The following is an 18644-nucleotide window of genomic DNA, read 5'->3' on the forward strand; positions in this document are numbered from 1 at the left end:
TTTGTGATTTTTCTTCATTTTTTCCACTTTTGAAAAATTGTTAAAAATACTTGTGCTTTGATTTTTGATCTGATATTTTTTGTGCTTCTGTTTGACCACTCAAAGGAATATCCTACAAATTTTCAAGTCATTTGGAGGTCGTTTGAGTATACTTGTAGTTATACCCTATGTTATGCCAATATCACTAGAATTCATGTTTTTTGGTGCATGACTAGGGGAAACCCAAGTGAATTACAACCATTTGACCCTGAGATTGATAGGACATTCCACAGAGGAAGTAGACATCTTAGGAATCCATCTTTGCATGCTAAATATTCAGTGACTTTTCCTGACTCTTATGATTCTCATCACATTCATGACACTCCTCATTCTTTGCATTCTGAGCATACTGTTTATTCTGAGCATTTTAATTTTCATACTGATAATATGGCTCAACCTCCTCCACCTCATGAGAGAACCATGAGTGAGCTCACTGCACCAGAGTTCACTTATGATAGTTTATGCATTCAATACCTTGAGGAGGAGGTTCCATATGTGCTGAAAACTGGTTTAATACACTTGTTGCCAAAGTTTCATGGTCTTGCAGGTGAGGACCCGTGCAAACACTTGAAGCAGTTTCATGTCGTCTGTTCCACCATGAAGCCTGCAGATGTCCAAGAGGACCATGTATACTTGAAGGCTTTCCCTCATTCTTTGGAGGGTAATGTGAAAGACTGGCTGTACTACTTAGCACCCAGGTCCATCACAAGCTAGGATGACCTGAAGAGATTATCCCTTGCCAAGTTCTTCCCTACTTCAAGGACAACAGCCATAAGGAAGGAGATTTCTAGCATCAAGCAGCAATCTGGGGAGACCCTTTATGAGTACTGGGAGAGGTTCAAGAATCTCTGTTCAAGCTGCCCACACCATCAGATCTCTGCACATCTCCTTCAGCAGTATTTTTATGAAGGTCTGCACCACATGGATCAAAATATGATTGATGCCACAAGTGGTGGTGCCCTTGGTAACATAACCTCAGTTGCAGCCAAGCAACTAATAGAGAACATGGCTTCAAATTCTCAACAATTTGGCACAAGGAGTGATGCCATAGTTGTTAGAGGTGTTCATGATGTAGGAGCAGCCGAGTACACGAAGAAGTTGGAAAGTAAGATTGATGTTCTTACCACACTGGTCAACAAACTTGCTTCCAATCAGAGAGCTCCAGCTGCAAGAGTTTGCGGCCTTTGTACATCTGTTGATCATTTTACAGACTCTTGCCCAGTATTGCAACAACAGGCGGCTGCTTCTTCTTCTATACCAGTGGATACCCCTCAGGCCTATGCAGCAAATATTTTCAACAACAATAGGCACCAACATCAACAACAGAACCATGATTTGTTAAATAGATATAATCCAGGATGGAGGAATCACCCTAACCAAAGAGTTGCACTTGCACCACAACCTGCTCATGTTCCACCTGTACCCACACCAACTCCTGCTGCAGCACCTGCACCTTTTTCTTCTACTTCATTGGAGGAGTTAGTCAGGATGATGACCCTTCAAAATATGCAATTCCAGCAGAAGACTAGGGCCTCAATCCAGAGTTTGACAAATCAAATGGGGCAGATGGCCACTCAGCTAAACCAGGCACAGGCTCAGAATTCTGACAAGCTTCCATCACAAACGGTGGAAAATCCGAGGAATGTGAGTGCCATTACGTTGAGATCTGGGAAGAACATTGAAGTTCCCACTTCTGAGCCTACACCTTCAAAGGAAGTCGACCCTGCCACACTTCAGAGAAAGCGTGATGCTCATGTAGCTGGTCCTTCCACATCTGGTGTGACTTCTACACCTTCCACCTCTACTGTTGCACCTTCCATACCTCTTCCTTTCCCTCCAAGATCCATTCTAAGCAAAAAGATGGAAGAGGTTTATAGGGAGATCTTAGAAACATTCAGGAAGGTGGAGGTGAACATACCTCTGTTGAATGCCATTAAACAGATTCCCAGATATGCAAAGTTCTTGAAGGAGCTATGCAAGCATAAGAGGAGGCTAAAGGGAAACGAAAAGATCAGCATGGGCAGAAATGTGTCAGCATTGATAGGTAAATCTGTTCCTCAGATTCTTGAGAAGTGCAAGGACCCAGGTACATTTTGTGTACCCTGCATCATAGGTAACAATAAATTTGAAAATGCAATGCTTGATCTTGGTGCTTAAATAAATGTAATGCCTCTGTCTATTTTTAAATCTCTTTCTCTTGGACCCCTACAACCTACGAGTGTGGTGATTCAGTTGGCAAATAGAAGTGTTGCCCACCCCGCAGGTTTGGTTGATGATGTTTTGGTTCGTGTTGGTGAATTGATTTTCCCTGTTGATTTTTACATTCTTGATATGGAAGAGGGATTTTCACATGGTTCTGCACCAATCATTTTAGGCAGACCATTTTTTAAAACTGCACAAACCAAAATTGATGTCCATGCAGGTACTTTGTCCATGGAGTTTGATGATATTGTTGTGCGATTTAACATTCTGGATGCCATGAAACATCCTTTTGAGGATCATTTTGTTTTTCACGTGGATATTATTGATGATGTTGTTGATGGATTGATTTCTGATTTAAACTCTCTGCATGCATTAAAACATTCATCTGTGCCTGAGTCATCTGTGCCTGAGTTATCTTGATTCTAATTCTGATTCTGATTCTGATGATGCTGAATATGATGTGGATAATGTTGAATCTACTGAGTTTGAGTCTCTGGATGTTAACCCCTTCCATGTTGTTCCAAAGAAGACAGGCCTCACTATAGTCAAGAATGAAAAAGTGGAGTTGATTCCAACAAGAGTGCAAAACAGTTGGAGAGTTTGCATTGACTACAAAAGGCTAAATCAAGAAACCAGAAAAGACCACTCCCCCTGCCTTTTATTGATCAGATGCTTGAGCGCTTGGCAGGTAAGTCCCATGATTGCTTTCTTGATGGGTTTTCTGGTTATTTTCAAATTCACATTGCACCTGAGGACCAAGAGAAAACCACATTCACCTGCCCTTTTGGCACTTTTGCCTATAGGAGGATGCCGTTTGGCCTCTGCAATGCCCCCGACACTTTCCAGCGGTGTATGCTTAGCATTTTTAGTGATTTTCTTGAAAAATGCATAGAGGTGTTTACGGACGACTTTATTGTATATGGGTCCTCATTTGATGCATGTTTGGATTGTTTGGACAGAGTTTTAAACAGGTGCATCCAATCTAACCTTGTTCTCAATTTTGAGAAATGTCATTTCATGGTAGAACAAGGCATAGTATTGGGGCACATAATTTCAAAAAAGGGCATTGAAGTTGACCCTGCCAAGATCTCAATTATTTCACAATTGCCTTACCTCTCTTCTGTGCGAGAGGTTCGTTCTTTTCTTGGCCATGCAGGGTTTTACAAGCGCTTCATTTAAGATTTCAGCAAAAAAGCCCTTCCACTGTCCAACCTACTGCAAAAGGATGTTGACTTCATCTTTGATGAAGGATGCAAATAGGCTTTTGATTGCCTCAAGAAGGCCCTGACCACAACTCCAATCATTTAGGCGCTCGACTGGACAGCCCCATTTGAGCTTATGTGTGATGCATCCAATAATGCATTGGGGGTTGTTCTAGCTCAAAGGATTGATAAGTAACCGAAGGTAATCTACTACGCCTCCAGGACATTAGATGCTGCCTAAGCAAACTACACCACAACAAAAAAGAAGCTCCTTGCGGTAGTTTTTGCACTTGAAAAGTTTTGATCTTATCTGCTTGGTTCTCTTGTTGTTGTGTTTACTGACCATGCAGCTCTTAAGTAGCTGATGAAGAAGGCAGAATCAAAACCTTGGCTGATAAGATGGATGCTCTGGCTCCAAGAATTCAATTTGGAGATCCGTGATAGGAGCGGAACACAAAACCTAGTTGCAGACCACCTAAGCAAGATTGAGAGGTCTACTGATGATGCTTCACCAATCTGGGATGACTTTCCCGATGAAAGTTTGTTGACAGTCTCTACTTCTTCCTCACCTTGGTTTGCTAACATTGTTAATTATCTTGCTGCTTCTATTTTTCCTCCCCTAGCATCAAGAGCTCAATGTGATAAACTCAAGAGCGATGCTAGGTATTACATTTGGGATGACCCCTATCTGTGGAAAATGTGCAATGATCAGGTTACCAAGAGATGCATTCTGGACCATGAGATTGACTCGGTCCTCAAATTTTGTCATTCATCTACACCTGGTGGTCACCTTGGCACACAGAGGACAACTCGCAAGGTGCTAGATTGCGGATTTTATTGGCCCACCATCTTCAAAGATGCGTGGAGGATATGTAGCACATGTGAGGAATGCCAACGAGCAGGAGGAGCCATTTCTTGGAGACAACAGATGCCTCAACAACCATGCTATTTTGTGAGGTGTTTGATGTCTGGAGTATAGATTTCATGGGCCCTTTCCCTGTCTCTTTTGGTTTCACTTACATCTTGCTTGCTGTTGATTATGTTTCAAAATGGGTGGAAGCCAAAGCCACTAGAACTAATGATACTCGAGTTGTTGTGGACTTTGTTAGGTCTAACATATTTTGCAGGTTTGGAGTTCCTCGAGCTATTGTTAGTGACCAGGGCACCCAGTTTTACAACAGATCCATAGGGGTTTTGCTTCAAAAGTATGGGGTCGTGCACAAACTTTCTACACTATATCACCCTCAAACTAATGGGCAAGCCGAGATCTCAAATAGAGAAATCAAGAGGATCTTGGAGAAGATTGTGCAGCCCAACAGGAAGGATTGGAGCAATAGACTTGAGGACGCTCTATGGGCTCACAGGACTGCTTATAAGGCACCTATAGGGATGTCTCCTTATCGGGTTGTCTTTGGTAAGCCTTGCCACCTTCCAGTGGAGATAGAGCATCGAGCATACTGGTCTGTCAAGTCATGCAACTTCTCTCTTGATCAAGCTGGGGAGGAAAGGAAGCTGTAGTTGAACGAGTTAGATGAGATCCGTTTGGAGGCATATCAGAACTCTATGTACTACAAGGAGAAGACCAAGAAATTCCATGATAGCTCCATAGCTAGAAAGGAGTTTATTGTTGGTCAGCAAGTTTTACTGTATAACTCCAGACTTGGACTCATGAGAGGTAAGTTGCGATCAAAGTGGATTGGTCCTTTTGTTGTTACTAATGTTTATCCTTATGGTGCAGTTGAAATCAAAAGCCAGTCCACCGGTAAGAGCTTCAAAGTGAATGGGCATCGTCTGAAGCCATTCCTTAGCAATCCTGCCTTGGTGGATACTGTTGTGGAGGAAACTTCCCTGCTTGACCCCACTGCTGTTTCACCATGATTCAGGGAGTTTTCTTTCCCCTTCTTCTTTACTTTTATTGCACTTGTCCAAGTCTGTCTGTTTGTTGTTGTTTCCGTTTGTTTGTTTCATTTTTGTTAATTTGTGTTAGTCAATGTTATGTTTTTGCTTTCTGTTTGGAAAATCACTTCACTCTTGGAGGATGAGTTGTTGGTTACTCTGTGGACTGATATCCTTACTTTCTCTTTGCATGTCAAGTTGCTTTTGGAATTATTTTACCTGTGTGAGAATTTGAGCCACTCTCTGTTCTTTGATTGAGTGATATATGCCTCTTGAATGCTTGCATAGTGGCCTTGGCTTGACTCTTTCTGAATGCTTTTCTGATTCACATGCATGTTGGGATATGATTTAGGCAATTTTGTTCTGTGAGCCTATAGCCAGATGAGCCTACCTTGAACTGTTTCCGTTGATACCCCTTTTTGAGCTTGCATACCCTTTCATTGTTCTACAACTCATTACAAGCCCTTAGCTTGAAAAACCATGATTATTCCTACATTAGGAAATTTTGGAGCTTTGGAATTGTTTTGAGAATGGGTGCTCAATTAAGTGTGGTCTGGTTGTGCGTGCACTTATTGTTGGTTCTTGGAATTGCTCATTTGTACACCAAAGTAAGATTTCAAAATTGTTGTTTCTCTGCATGTTCTTTGTATAGAAAAGAAAAAAAAAGAGAGAGAAAACAAAAAGAAAAGGAAAGAGAATAAAGAAAAGAAATAAAAAGGAGTTTGGATTTGAGCATTGTGTGAGAACCGAAGTTGGAAGTATTGGTGTTTGGGATTACTTTCATCATTGATTGAGACTTATTCCCCATTGCTCCTCTATTTCCTTGGTTGCTTAGCTACTTATCCATATGTTCCACACCTTGTCCTCAGCCCCATTACAACCTTGAAAAGTCCTTCTGATCTTGACATGCGTGTGTTTCTGGTTTGGTTGTTGGTTCTAGAGGCTTGCCAAGTATCTTTGATGTTTGTTTTTCAGGGGTGCTTTGAGAGTAAACAGTAGCCTAGAGATTTGAGTGATACAGTGCATATTTCGTGAGGTTATGTTGCTTTCAATTCTCTCCTTGAGCTGAATTGAGTACTTGACATGTTTTGAATTGCTTGGATGATGTTCATGGATACCTTGCAGCTTTGAATCCTTCTGTGTTAGATGTGTTTCCATTTGTCTGTGTCGAGTCTGTTTGTCATGTGTCTGTTTGTCTTGTGTCCTTTTGTCTCTCTTGTTATGTTTGTGATGTCCTTGCTTTCCTTTACTCTTTAATTTTGCCCAAGAGTGCAAAAGGGTAAGTGTGGTCGATTTTGATGAGTCATTATTATCTTCCATTCCACTAGCCTTTGTGTACCCATTAGACAGTTGATTAGTGCTTAATTGTTCATCTTTAGAGTGTTTTTCATCTGTTGGGCTTTATTGGGCCACTGTTCCGAATTTAGACTAATTTCACATTATTTGGCCTAATTTTTGTTTTTAATTATTTTTAGGTATTTGGGTGAAGCAATTTTGGAGCTTGGACGTCAATATTCAGTTGAAGAGAGTCACCACATCATTTCCACATCATTTCCATGTCATTTCCACGTCAGCAAAGTCAATGGGTCAAAATTTGAGGCCCAGAGTGGCATTTTTGTAATTCTGCAGCTCATAATGGCAGTTTTGTAATTCTGAGTGGCAGGGGTGATATGACCACGAAATTAGGTCTGCATGGGGAAGACCAGCCGCTCCATCATCTTCAACCTCTCTTCAAAACCTCCATTTTCGTTCTCCAAGCTTCCATGGACGTGCCGCTTGCGGTTTTTCACATTTTTGGCTCATTTTTACCGTTTTTATGCATATTTGACAGCACCCATTGAGGGTTTTACGTTTTGAATTTGTTTTCTTGCTTGGGAAGTTCGTTTTGTGGGTTTTATACACTTGGAACAACACCCATTAATGGGGTTTTCGCATTTATATATGATAACACCGTTTTGCATTCCATTGAAGCTTTGAAATCTCTCTTTTTGCTCTTAATTTGCGTTTTTCAGATTTCATAAGTTAGGGGTTTTTGATTCTGTTTTTGTGATTCCAGAATTGTGGTGTCTAATTGCTCATTTCCATGTCTAGCTAATTTCGTGTATTGACTCCTTGATACAAAATGCAATAAAGCTTTGAAGTTGTGCTTACTTGTGACATCTGCCATATCTCTTTGTTCTAATTCGGGAATGCATTGTGATGAATCTGTTTGTGCTTAATTTACAGAGTAATTGCATGTGTTTTGGTTAAGTTATGTTCATGCTTAATTTATGTAACTTGGCTGTCACGAATTTAAGGATGTGTGCTTTGCTTAATTGCATAATGAAGCTAGATTGTAATTTTCGCTTAGTAGATTATTATCTAGTGGATTGAGAGAAGGCAGAGGTGTTAATTTGGTGGCCTATGATAAGTGAATTTGAGTTTCAATCAAGGATGTCAATACGATTTTAATCACTCTTTGCATTCAATTTAATCTGTTGATTAGAATTCTAAATTTGTCTGCCAACCCCCCCCCCTTTGTGTTGTATTGTTGTGTTCGTCTGGAAATTGTGATAGAGCACTATCCCAAGATTCCATACAAGAAGAACTTAAAGATGAACATTTACAATTCATAGGACCTATGACAAGGGCAAGGAGTAAGAGATTGAAAAATTACATTTATTCAAGACTCTTGATATTACAAGCAACTACAAGTGAAAATTCAAAGGATATGAAGATCATGGCTTGGAGCACTCTTGAAGGATAATTATTAGGAAATTAATTTATATTTTTAAACTTTGGGTTTTCTTTTAGAAAATAAGTTATGTTTTTGGGCTTTGGGCTTTCTTTTATAAATTAGTTTATGTTTTGGTTTGGGCCTTCTTGTAGGGTTCTTAGGTTTTCTTAAACTCATGTACCTATATATAGAGGTATCAAAAACTATTGTAGACACTGTTAGTCATATATTGAATTTGATTTTCATTAAAGAGAGGGTTCTCTTTGTTCATGGCTTAGGCCTTTGGTTCTTATCAAAGATTAACATCTTTGTGGCGAATCTTCACTTGACTTATCAATCTGCTAGATTGTGGCGTCCTCCATCTCTGTCTTATACCGCGTTCTTCTCTGATTTATTCGTGTCGTGCCTCTTGAGGATTCAAATTCAGAAACGATCATACTCTTTCCTGGATAGGATCGTGTCATCTGGTATCTGGTTTGAATTTCCTCTTCTATGTTATTTTTCTGTCATATGAAACAAAAAAAAAATTAATTACAATTTTTAATGTGTCTTTGTTCTATGTTTTGTTTTAAATTTTGTTTGTTTCCTTTGTAAGGAGTAAAACCCCTAAGGTTGTTTCCAATTTGGTTGAATTTTTTGTTTTTTTATTTGGCGTATTTATTTTTTTTTCTTTTTTGTTCTCTGTTTAAATTGTGTATTTCTACATTTGATTTGTGGAAATTATTTGTTATTGTGTTTGGGATTTTCAAGTGCCCATACTTTGATTTACATGAGTATGAGGGTTTGAAGGATCAATTGTTTAATTTGTTTTTGTGTTGAACTGCAAAAAAATATATGAATACAACAAAAAAAAAATATTGTGGATCAAGTCAAAAGGAAACAAATATATATTGGAAAAAAAAAGTAGAAAAAGAAGGATCCAAAAAAAGGTGGGGGGGAGTTCAACACAACTTTTATTGCAATTTTATTTGTGGTTTATTGATATTTACTTGCAATCAGTCTTTCTCTTAGAGTCTCTGTGTTGTCTCATTTAAATCTCTTTGGTAGTCCTATTATTTTCTAATTTTAATTTTCTTGTTTTGTGTCTTTACAATTCCTTGAAGTTTGGTCTAGTGTTTTGAATCTTCTTTGTCCTCTTAAGTCAAGATTTAGATCTTGCAACTTTCTTCACATTGTTTGTTCACTCTTTCCTTAAGCTACTAGAGTTCTTCGCCAAGCACTAAAGGGAATTTGAGTGGTAAAAGGCAAGAGAGTACATTCAAGAAAAAGCCTATATGTGTGATAGATGAGTGGAAAATTGAGTGAAACACTTAGTGGAGTGGTGAGGTCCTAAATATATTTTATTATACTAACATTTTCTTGCAGGAATTAGCAAATATTGAGTAATGAAAAATGTTTCCACAGAGGCATCCTTTTGGAACTGGTTTAACATATGGTTTAAATTATCCTACTCCTAACCAAGATCGTTTGGTTCAAGGACTTGAACGTACCAAGAGACTGACATGTAGAGATACACCTAGTGTTTATGAGGTATTGGTAGCAGACGTTAATGCCTTGGAGTCTAGAATTATAAAGCTAATTGGCAAGATTGCTAGTATTAAACGGAAGCACAATCTTGTTAGAAAATCATTGCCAAAGACAAGTACACTAAGATGTTCCAAATGTGAAGGCTATGGGCATGAAACTCATCAATGTCCTAATGGGGATGCAAGTCCCATGACTCATGAAGACCTCAAGAACTACATTTCATACTTGAGAGAGGAGGAAGAAAGGACAATGCAAAAATTAGATGTATTGAAAAGAAGGCAAGAGCGAAAGCTAAAAAGAGTCCATGAGAAGGAAACACTTATAGAAAATGAAGCAAAGGAAAAGAGAGAAAGAGACGAGAAAGAAAAGAGAGAAAAAGTAGGGAAAGAAAAGAGCGAGAGAGAGGAGAAAGAAGAAGGAGAGAGAAAAGAGAAGAAAGAGAGAGAAAAAGTAAAGAAAGAAGAGAGTAGGAAAAGAGAGAAGGAAGAAAAGAGAGAAAAAGAAGAGAGCGAGAGAGGAGAAAGAAGAAGGATAGAGAAAAAAGAAAGAAGAGCGAGAAAAAGTAAAGAAAGAAGAGAGTAGAAAAAGAGAGAAGGAAGAAAAGAGAGAAAAATAAATAAGAGAGCATTATGAATTGTCAATGAAAAAATGTACTAACTTTCCTCTTATTGTTTTATTGTCTATGGACGATTTATTCATCAAAGAGCAATGGCATCAATAATGGAAAGACGAAAGGATACTTAGGGAAGAGCTATTCATCAAGCAACAAGGAGATCAACAATGGGAAGACGAAATGATGATAAAAAAAGACACAAGCTTAGAAATATACGCTCATGAGTTAGCTTGTTTACCCATTTCTAACAAACCTACAGGTGATCAAAGTCATACCTATAATTGGGTTGTTTGTTTGAGCAATATTCCTTTTCTTTTCTTTGAGCATTTTATCTTTAATTTAAAATTCTTTGATGATTGGTGCAGGTGGGTATTTGACCCTGGAGGTAGAACTCCAAATCTTTTATAATAAGAGATTGACCTCTTTCAGGATCCAAATTTCAATTTAGTAGAATTTCTATTATTTTATTTTCGATTTGTGTCTTTGATTTATGTTTGTGTTTGTGCATAAGACCTTCTAGAATTCGGGTCAAATTCTCTCCAAACAGGAGAGAATGATAAAGAATCTTCAAGTGAGACAAATTTGAGGACAAATTCTCTTTAAGAAGGAGGGAATGATGGAGCACTATCCCAAGAGTCCATACAAGAAGAACTTAAAGATGAACATTTACAATTCAAAGGACCTATGACAAGGGTAAGGAGTAAGAGATTGAAAAATCATATTTATTCAAGACTCTTGATACTACAAGCAACTACAAGTGGAAATTCAAAGGATATGAAGATCATGGCTTGGAGCACTCCTGAAGGATAATTATTAGGAAATTAATTTATATTTTTAAACTTTGGGTTTTCTTTTAGGAAATAAGTTATTTTTTTGGGCTTTGGGCTTTCTCTTATAAATTAGTTTATATTTTGGTTTGGTCCTTCTTGTAGGGTTCTTAGGTTTTCTTAAACTCGTGTACCTATATATAGAGGTATCAAAAACTATTGTAGACACTTTTAGTCATATATTGAATTTGATTTTCATTACAGAGAGGGTTCTCTTTGTTCTTGGCTTAGGCCTCTGGTTCTTATCAAAGATTAACATCTTTGTGGCGAATCTTCACTTGACTTATCAATCTGCTAGATTGTGGCGTCCTCCATCTCTGTCTTATTCCGCGTTATTCTCTGATTTATTCGTGTCGTGCCTCTTGAGGATTCAAATTCAGAAACGATCATACTCTTTCCTGGATAGGATCGTATCAAATTAAAGCTTTGAATGAAAATATTGGTCGTTGGGAGACGACTTGGTTCACTTTCACATACTGCATTTAATATGTTTTAATTTGGTGGGTCACAGCCTCTATCAGGTCTCATCTTATATCAATACCATGTCCCATTAATTCCAACTCACTCATTAATTTCACATGCCAAGCTTCCACGATATCCATCATTCCATTCATGAATTATGTCACACATACATGGCAATCCATTATATTTATATATATATATATATATATATATATATATATATATATATATATATATATATATATATATATATATATATATATATATATATATCTCAACATATCAAGCATACCCAAACAATTACAAATCATCCAAGGACAACCAAGCAACCAAACCACGCACTGTCTCGCCCAATCCCTCGCTCAGGCTGAAGGGTCTCGCTCAGGTGAGACAGTCTCGCTCAGGCGAGCCCCATTCGCCTAGGTGGGGGCTCGAAAAGGAAACAGGAACCAACGCGGGATCTCGCTTAGGCGAGACCCCTCTCGCCTCGGAGAGTGGTTCGCTCGCTCAAAATAATGAGCTGGTCGCCTGGGCGACCTTTCGCGAAAAAGGATTTGGGCCAGCCTCCGCCAGACTCACTTAGGCGAGTCAGACTCACTTGGGCGTGATTATCAGTTCTCGCCTTGATCTCACCTGCAACAGATGTATCTTTCAACCCCAACTAATCACACAAAGCATTTCACGTCCCAAGAACAATGATTAACCCATATAAACAATTTGCAAGCTCAAGAACAGGCATAAAAACACAACTTAAACTCGAACCCTAACTTCCCGTACCTAGAAACGTTAGCTAAGGCTTTGATACTCGAACAGTGAGGGAAAATAGCTCACGGGACAGTTTCGTGAGCTGAAAAATAGTGGGACAAGTTCCAAAAACGAGCTCATTAGAAAGCTCTAACTGAGAACATAGGGAAGAATCAAAATGAACATAGAGCTTGAGTTGGGAGGGACTTACGCGGAACGAAAGAATGAGGCTGAGCTTGCTAAGCTATGACGACTCCAAACCCTAGCAGAGGATGACGACACCTGCTCTAAGAGATGTGTGGTATCTGTTTTACGAAGAGTAGTTACAAGTTAGGGTTTTGGGGTATCTTAGGTCAGAAATTGAATTGGGCCAACCCCATTTAGGCCCAAAAGATTGGGCAACCTCTACAATAAGATGGGCATAAATAATTGGGCCTTACACCAGAGGTGTGCATTTATGTTGTCTTTCTAATAACTCTAAAATATCATATACATATTTTCCTACCTTTCTTTTTCTATTTCTTAGGAAATATTTTTAAATCTCATGTATATAACCATATTCACCCACGTAACAATATATCTTTTCAATAAATCCATTTAACAAATAATCATCATTTATAACTCATTTATAGTGCCATAATTACTTTATATATCCTTCAAAATAACCTCTTATCTTTCATATTCTAAAACATCATTTAAATAAAATAAATCTTTTAAAATAATAAACCATTACGTTTCTTATAATAACTTTCTAAATAAATACTTTTTAAATAATTAATGGTCACTTAAAAATATTTAACATCTTTTAACAATATCTCATAATATTTAACGACATATATCTAATATATTTTAATTAAATAAATTTGAAACCATTTTGTCTTTTACTTTAAATATTTATTTAATCTCATTTATTTATTTTTATAATTATCATAATTTTTTGGATCTCTTATTCTCTTAACAAATAAATTTTTCGTCCTAAAAAATGAAATTTCTAGAATGCATTTTATACAAAATTAAAAATATTTTAAAATTGTACAAAATTAAATTAATATTTTAAAACATGAATTTGATTGTATAAAATCATATTATTAGTATCTATATATAAATATTTATACAATTGTATAATTAGTTTTTAAATTAAATAATTAGTTATTGCAATATATATATATATATAATTTATACATAATTTTATTTATTAATTTAATCCCCATTAGTAATCATATTAATAATAATAATATTGTGAATGAAAAAACAAAAATAACCGAAACTTCCTAAAATTTCCAAATAATATTATAATATTATTTGATAGTTACATTTGACGGATTTCACTCCTAGTCATTTCAGTATATATAGTTATCATCTCTAACATTAAATATATGCTATAAAACATAACAGAAACATATTCGTATATATTTATATATTTATTATGTACATATAATGGATCATGCTTCTACTAATATACGCTGAAATAGAAGATACATAAATCTGAAACTTTTCCGATTCATAGCTTAGAATATATATATATATATATATATATATATATATATATATATATATATATATATATATATATATATATATATATCAACATCTCGAAAAGTAAAAACAATCCACAACATTTAATACCCATTAAATCTATTCAATTCTAAAAATAATAACAAATAAGCAACATTAAATAAACAAAAAAAAATATTATTCTGATACCAATCAAAATTTTTTGGTTAAATCATGTATTAGTTTTATCTCCTTCAAATATTTGAAGAACTCATTCATATAACTACAGTATAATAATATTAATATTGTGTCAACACTTGACTCATAGAACCCTAAACCTATCACAAATGTTACAATTCCATGTCAACCTCTAAAAAATAACACATCATTCGTATCACATGTTGAACCCATACCACTGGTCATTACCACCCCATGATTATAGGGCCTCATCTCATATCAATACCATGTCCCATTAATTCCAACTCACTCATTAATTTCACATGCCCAGCTTCCACGATATCCATCATTCCATTCATGAATTATGTCACACATACATGGTAATCTATTATATATATATATATATACATATATATATATATATCAACATATCAAGCATACCTAACCACGCTCTGTCTCGCCCAATCCCTCGCTCAGGCGAGATAGTCTCGGTCAGGCGAGCCCCTTCGCCTGGGCGAGTGGTTCGCTCGCTAAAAATAATGAGCTAGTCGCCTGGGCGACCTTTCGCGAAAAAGGATTTGGGTAAGCCTCCACCAGACTCGCCTGGGCAAGATTATCAATTCTCGCCCTGGTCTCACCTACAGCAGATGTATCTTTCAACCCCAACCAATCACATAAAGCATTTCACGTCCCAAGAACAATGATTAACCCATACAAATAATTCACAAGTTCAAGAACAGGCATAAAAACACAACTTAAACTCGAACCCTAACTTCCCGTACCTGGAAACGTTAGCTAAGGCTTTGATAGTCGAACAGTGAGGGACAATAGCTCACGGGACAGTTTCGCGAGCTGAAAAACAGTGGGACAAGTTCCCAAAATGAGCTCATTAGAAAGCTCTAACTGAGAACATACGGAAGAATCAAAATGAACATAGACCTTGAGTTTGGAGGGACTTACGTGGAACGGAAGAATGAGGCTGAGCTTTCTAAGCTATGATGACTCCAAACCCTAGCAGAGGATGACGGCAGCTGCTCTAAGAGATGTGTGGGATCTGTTTTACGAAGAGTAGTTACAAGTTAGGGTTTTGGGGTATCTTAGGTCAGAAATTGAATTGGGCCAACCCCATTTAGGCCCAAAAGATTGGGCAGCCTCTACAATAAGATGGGCAAAAATAATTGGGCCTTACATTCCCTCCAACAACAAAAATTTTCGACCTCGAAAATGAAAGCTTACCAAGCAAAAAGATGTGGGTGTGATTTCCTCATATCCTCCTCCAACTCCCAAGTCGAGTCACCCGTTCTCTGATCCCAGATGATTGTAACCAGGCAGACTTCCTTTCCTCTGCGCTCCTCAACTTTCCTATCCTCTAGAGCGACGGGTGGTACTTCCACTGTGAGGTCTTCCCTGATCTGTATATCCTCGGCTTCCAACACATGTGCTGGGTCAAACACGTACTTCCTCAACTGTGAGACATGAAACACTGGATGAAGGTTCGCCAACTGCGGGGGTAAGGCTATCTCATAAGCCACTGGCCCAATCCTCCTCGTGATCTGATAGGGGCCAAGGAACTTGGGCGAAAGCTTCCTTGAGCGGAGAGCCCTCCCCACGCCTATGGTTCGGGTCACCCTCAGGAATACATGATCACGAGCTGCAAACTCGCTACGATCTGCATAGGCCTTCTGCCTACTCTGAGAAGCCTACATCCTGTTCCTCACCGTTCTCACTATCTCAGTGGTCTACTCTAACAATTCTGGTCCAACCAACACTGCTTCCCCATCCTGATACCAACAGAGAGGAGTCCTACACCTCCTGCCATAAAGAGCCTCATGTGGCGCCATGCCGATGCTCGCATGGAAACTATTGTTGTAGGTGAACTCTATCAAAGGTAATACCTCATCCCAAGCACCCAGATGATCCAATATGCAAGTCCTCAACAAATCCTCTAATGACTGAATCGTCCTCTGAAACTGGGCATCGGTTTGAGGGTGATAAATAGTCAACTTTGTTCGCAAAGCCTCCTGTAAGGTTTGCCAGAACCGGGATGTAAACCGTGGGTCTCTATCAGAAACTATGCTCGAAGGTACTCCATGCAACCTCACGATCTCCTTAATGTACAGTTGGGCTAACTTGGCCATAGACATCCTTAAGTTCATCGCCAAAAAGTGGGCATTCTTGGTCAACCGGTCCACTATCACCCAGATAGTGTCATGTCCTCTAAAAGTCTGTGGTAAATGGGTTACAAAATCCATGGAGATGTTGTCCCATTTCCACACTGGTATTTCTAAGGGCTGTAGGTTCCCACCGGGCCTCTGATGCTCCACCTTCGCCTTCTGACAAGTGAAACATGCTGATACGAACTGAGCCACATCTCTCTTCATCCATTGCCACCAGAAAGTCTCTTTAAAATCTTGGGGCATCTTAGTCATGCCAGGATGCAAACTAAGACGACTCTTGTGTCCTTCTTCAAGAATTAACTTCTTTACCTCAGTATCATTGGGTACACAGATCCTGCCCTAGAACCTTAAGATATCATCATTACCCAAAGTGAAATCTCTAGTCTCATCTGACCCAAGCTGTTCTCTGACTCTATTTAGGTTGGCATCTAATAACTGTCTCTCTCTCACTGAGCTCAAGAAGTCACTAGATATAGTAAGGGTACTACACCTAATGGACTCGGACCCCAACTCCACCTGTAGCCTCATGTCCCTGAACTTCTCCAATAACTCTACCTCTTTTATCATGAGATGTGTCGTATGTACAGTCTTCCTACTAAGAGCATCTGCCACAACATTTGCCTTCCCCGGATGATATAGGAGCTCGAAGTCATAATCTTTCAGGAACTCCATCCACCTCCTCTACCTCATGTTCAGCTCCTTCTGGTCAAACAAGTACTTTAAACTTTTATGGTCGCTGAACACACAAAACTGAGCACCATAAAGATAATGACTCCAAATCTTCAAGGCAAAGACTATCGCCACCAACTCCAAGTCATGAGTGGGGTAGTTCCTCTCATGCACCTTGAGTTGTCTCGAGGCATATGCCACAACCTTCTTCTCCTGCATCAAAACGCAACCAAGTCCGAGGTGGGAGGCGTCACAGTAGACCTCGAACGGCTTCCCGACATCCGGGATCACTAGTATTGGAGCGCTAGTCAATCTTCTCTTCAACTCCTGGAAACTTTCCTCGCACTTATCTGTCCAAGTGAAGGGTTGTTCCTTCCGAGTAAGCAGTGTTAGGGGTGCCACTATTTTGGAGAATCCCTCTATGAACTTCCTATAGTAGCCCGCTAACCCCACAAAGCTCTTGATCTTTGTGGCCGACTTAGGGCTTTCCCACTTTACCACGGCCTCAACCTTCGCTGGGTCCACTGCAATCCCCTTGGCGAATATCACATGCCCAAAAAATTGAACCTCATCCATCCAAAATTCGCACTTGGACAACTTGGCATACAACTATTTCTCTCTCAGAACACCAAGCACCAACCTAGGTGTTCTGCATGCTCCTTCTGAGTCTTAGAATAGATAAGGATGTCGTCTATGAAGATTACGACAAACTTATCTAAGAAGGGTCTGAAAATCCGGTTCATGTAGTCCATGAACACTGCTGGAGCATTGGTCACACCAAAAGGCATAACCACGTATTCATAGTGTCCATATCGGGATCCGAAGGCCGTCTTATGCACATCATCAGCCTTTAACAAAATCTGATGGTATCCCGACTACAGGTCTATCTTCGAGAATACTGACGACCCATGCAGCTGATCCATCATGTCATCAATTCTCGGGAGCGGATACTTATTCTTGTCCGTCATCTTGTTCAGTTGCCTGTAGTCCACACACAGGCATTAACTCCCATCCTTCTTCTTTACCAGTAACACTAGGGCTCCCCACGGCAAAGTGCTGGGTCGAATAAACTGCTTCGCCATCAGTTCCTCTATCTGTTTCTTAAATTCCACCAACTCTGCAAGAGACATGCGGTATGGAGCCATCGATACCGGACCTATCCCCGGTATTAGGTCAATAGAGAACTCCACCTCCCTACTAGGAGGTAACCCAGGTACTTCATCCAGAAACACGTCCTCAAACTCATGCACCACATGTATAATTGATGGTCCCTCTCTCTCTCCTCCACTTCCATACGGGCGAAGATTATGAAGCCTTGCGCGCAACTCTGAATCTCCCTCACCACCCCCTAAGGAGACACCAACTTGAGCTCCTTTGAATCGGGAAACAACAACCTCTTCTCCTGGCAGTCTATAAGGATGCAGTCGGCAGATAGTCAATCCATCCCTAGGATCACTTCCAACTCTTGGAGAGGCAGACATATCATATTCACCCTATATCTGTGTCCTTCCACCTCCACGGGACACCTAGCACACAAGGATGACGTCTTGACTAAACCTGATGTCAGAGTAGATACCACAAGTTCACACTGCAGCTCACACACCAGCAGACCCAACATTTTTTCACGCAAGCATCTGACACAAAGGAGTGTGTCGCTCTAGAATCATATAACACGCAACATCTCATCCCAGAAATCACACAATAACCCATAACGAGGTTACCTGAACCTGCCGCCTCTGCTCCGGTCATGGCGTAGACTCTGCCCGTCGCTTGAGGCCTGTTGCCTCTATCTCTCCCCTGGTGCTAGTGAGGAGTCTGAACTGGAGGGCGTGCCCCTGCCCTAGCAAGAGTGGGACAATCCTTCCCAAAGTGGCCCTCCTTGCCACAGTTGTTGCATCT

At 39.3% G+C, this 18644-nt stretch overlaps 1 non-coding gene across 1 annotated transcript; it reads right to left on the bottom strand.

The window, feature by feature from the left end:
- Nucleotides 1-807: 807 nt before the first annotated feature.
- On the bottom strand, nucleotides 808-914 carry LOC114171121. The gene has a single exon (XR_003601345.1). It is a non-coding gene; the product is annotated as a small nucleolar RNA R71 (small nucleolar RNA).
- Nucleotides 915-18644: the final 17730 nt, after the last annotated feature.

Source organism: Vigna unguiculata, unplaced genomic scaffold (assembly GCF_004118075.2).
Source record: "Vigna unguiculata cultivar IT97K-499-35 unplaced genomic scaffold, ASM411807v1 contig_106, whole genome shotgun sequence".
Classification (NCBI taxonomy): Eukaryota; Viridiplantae; Streptophyta; class Magnoliopsida; order Fabales; family Fabaceae; genus Vigna; species Vigna unguiculata.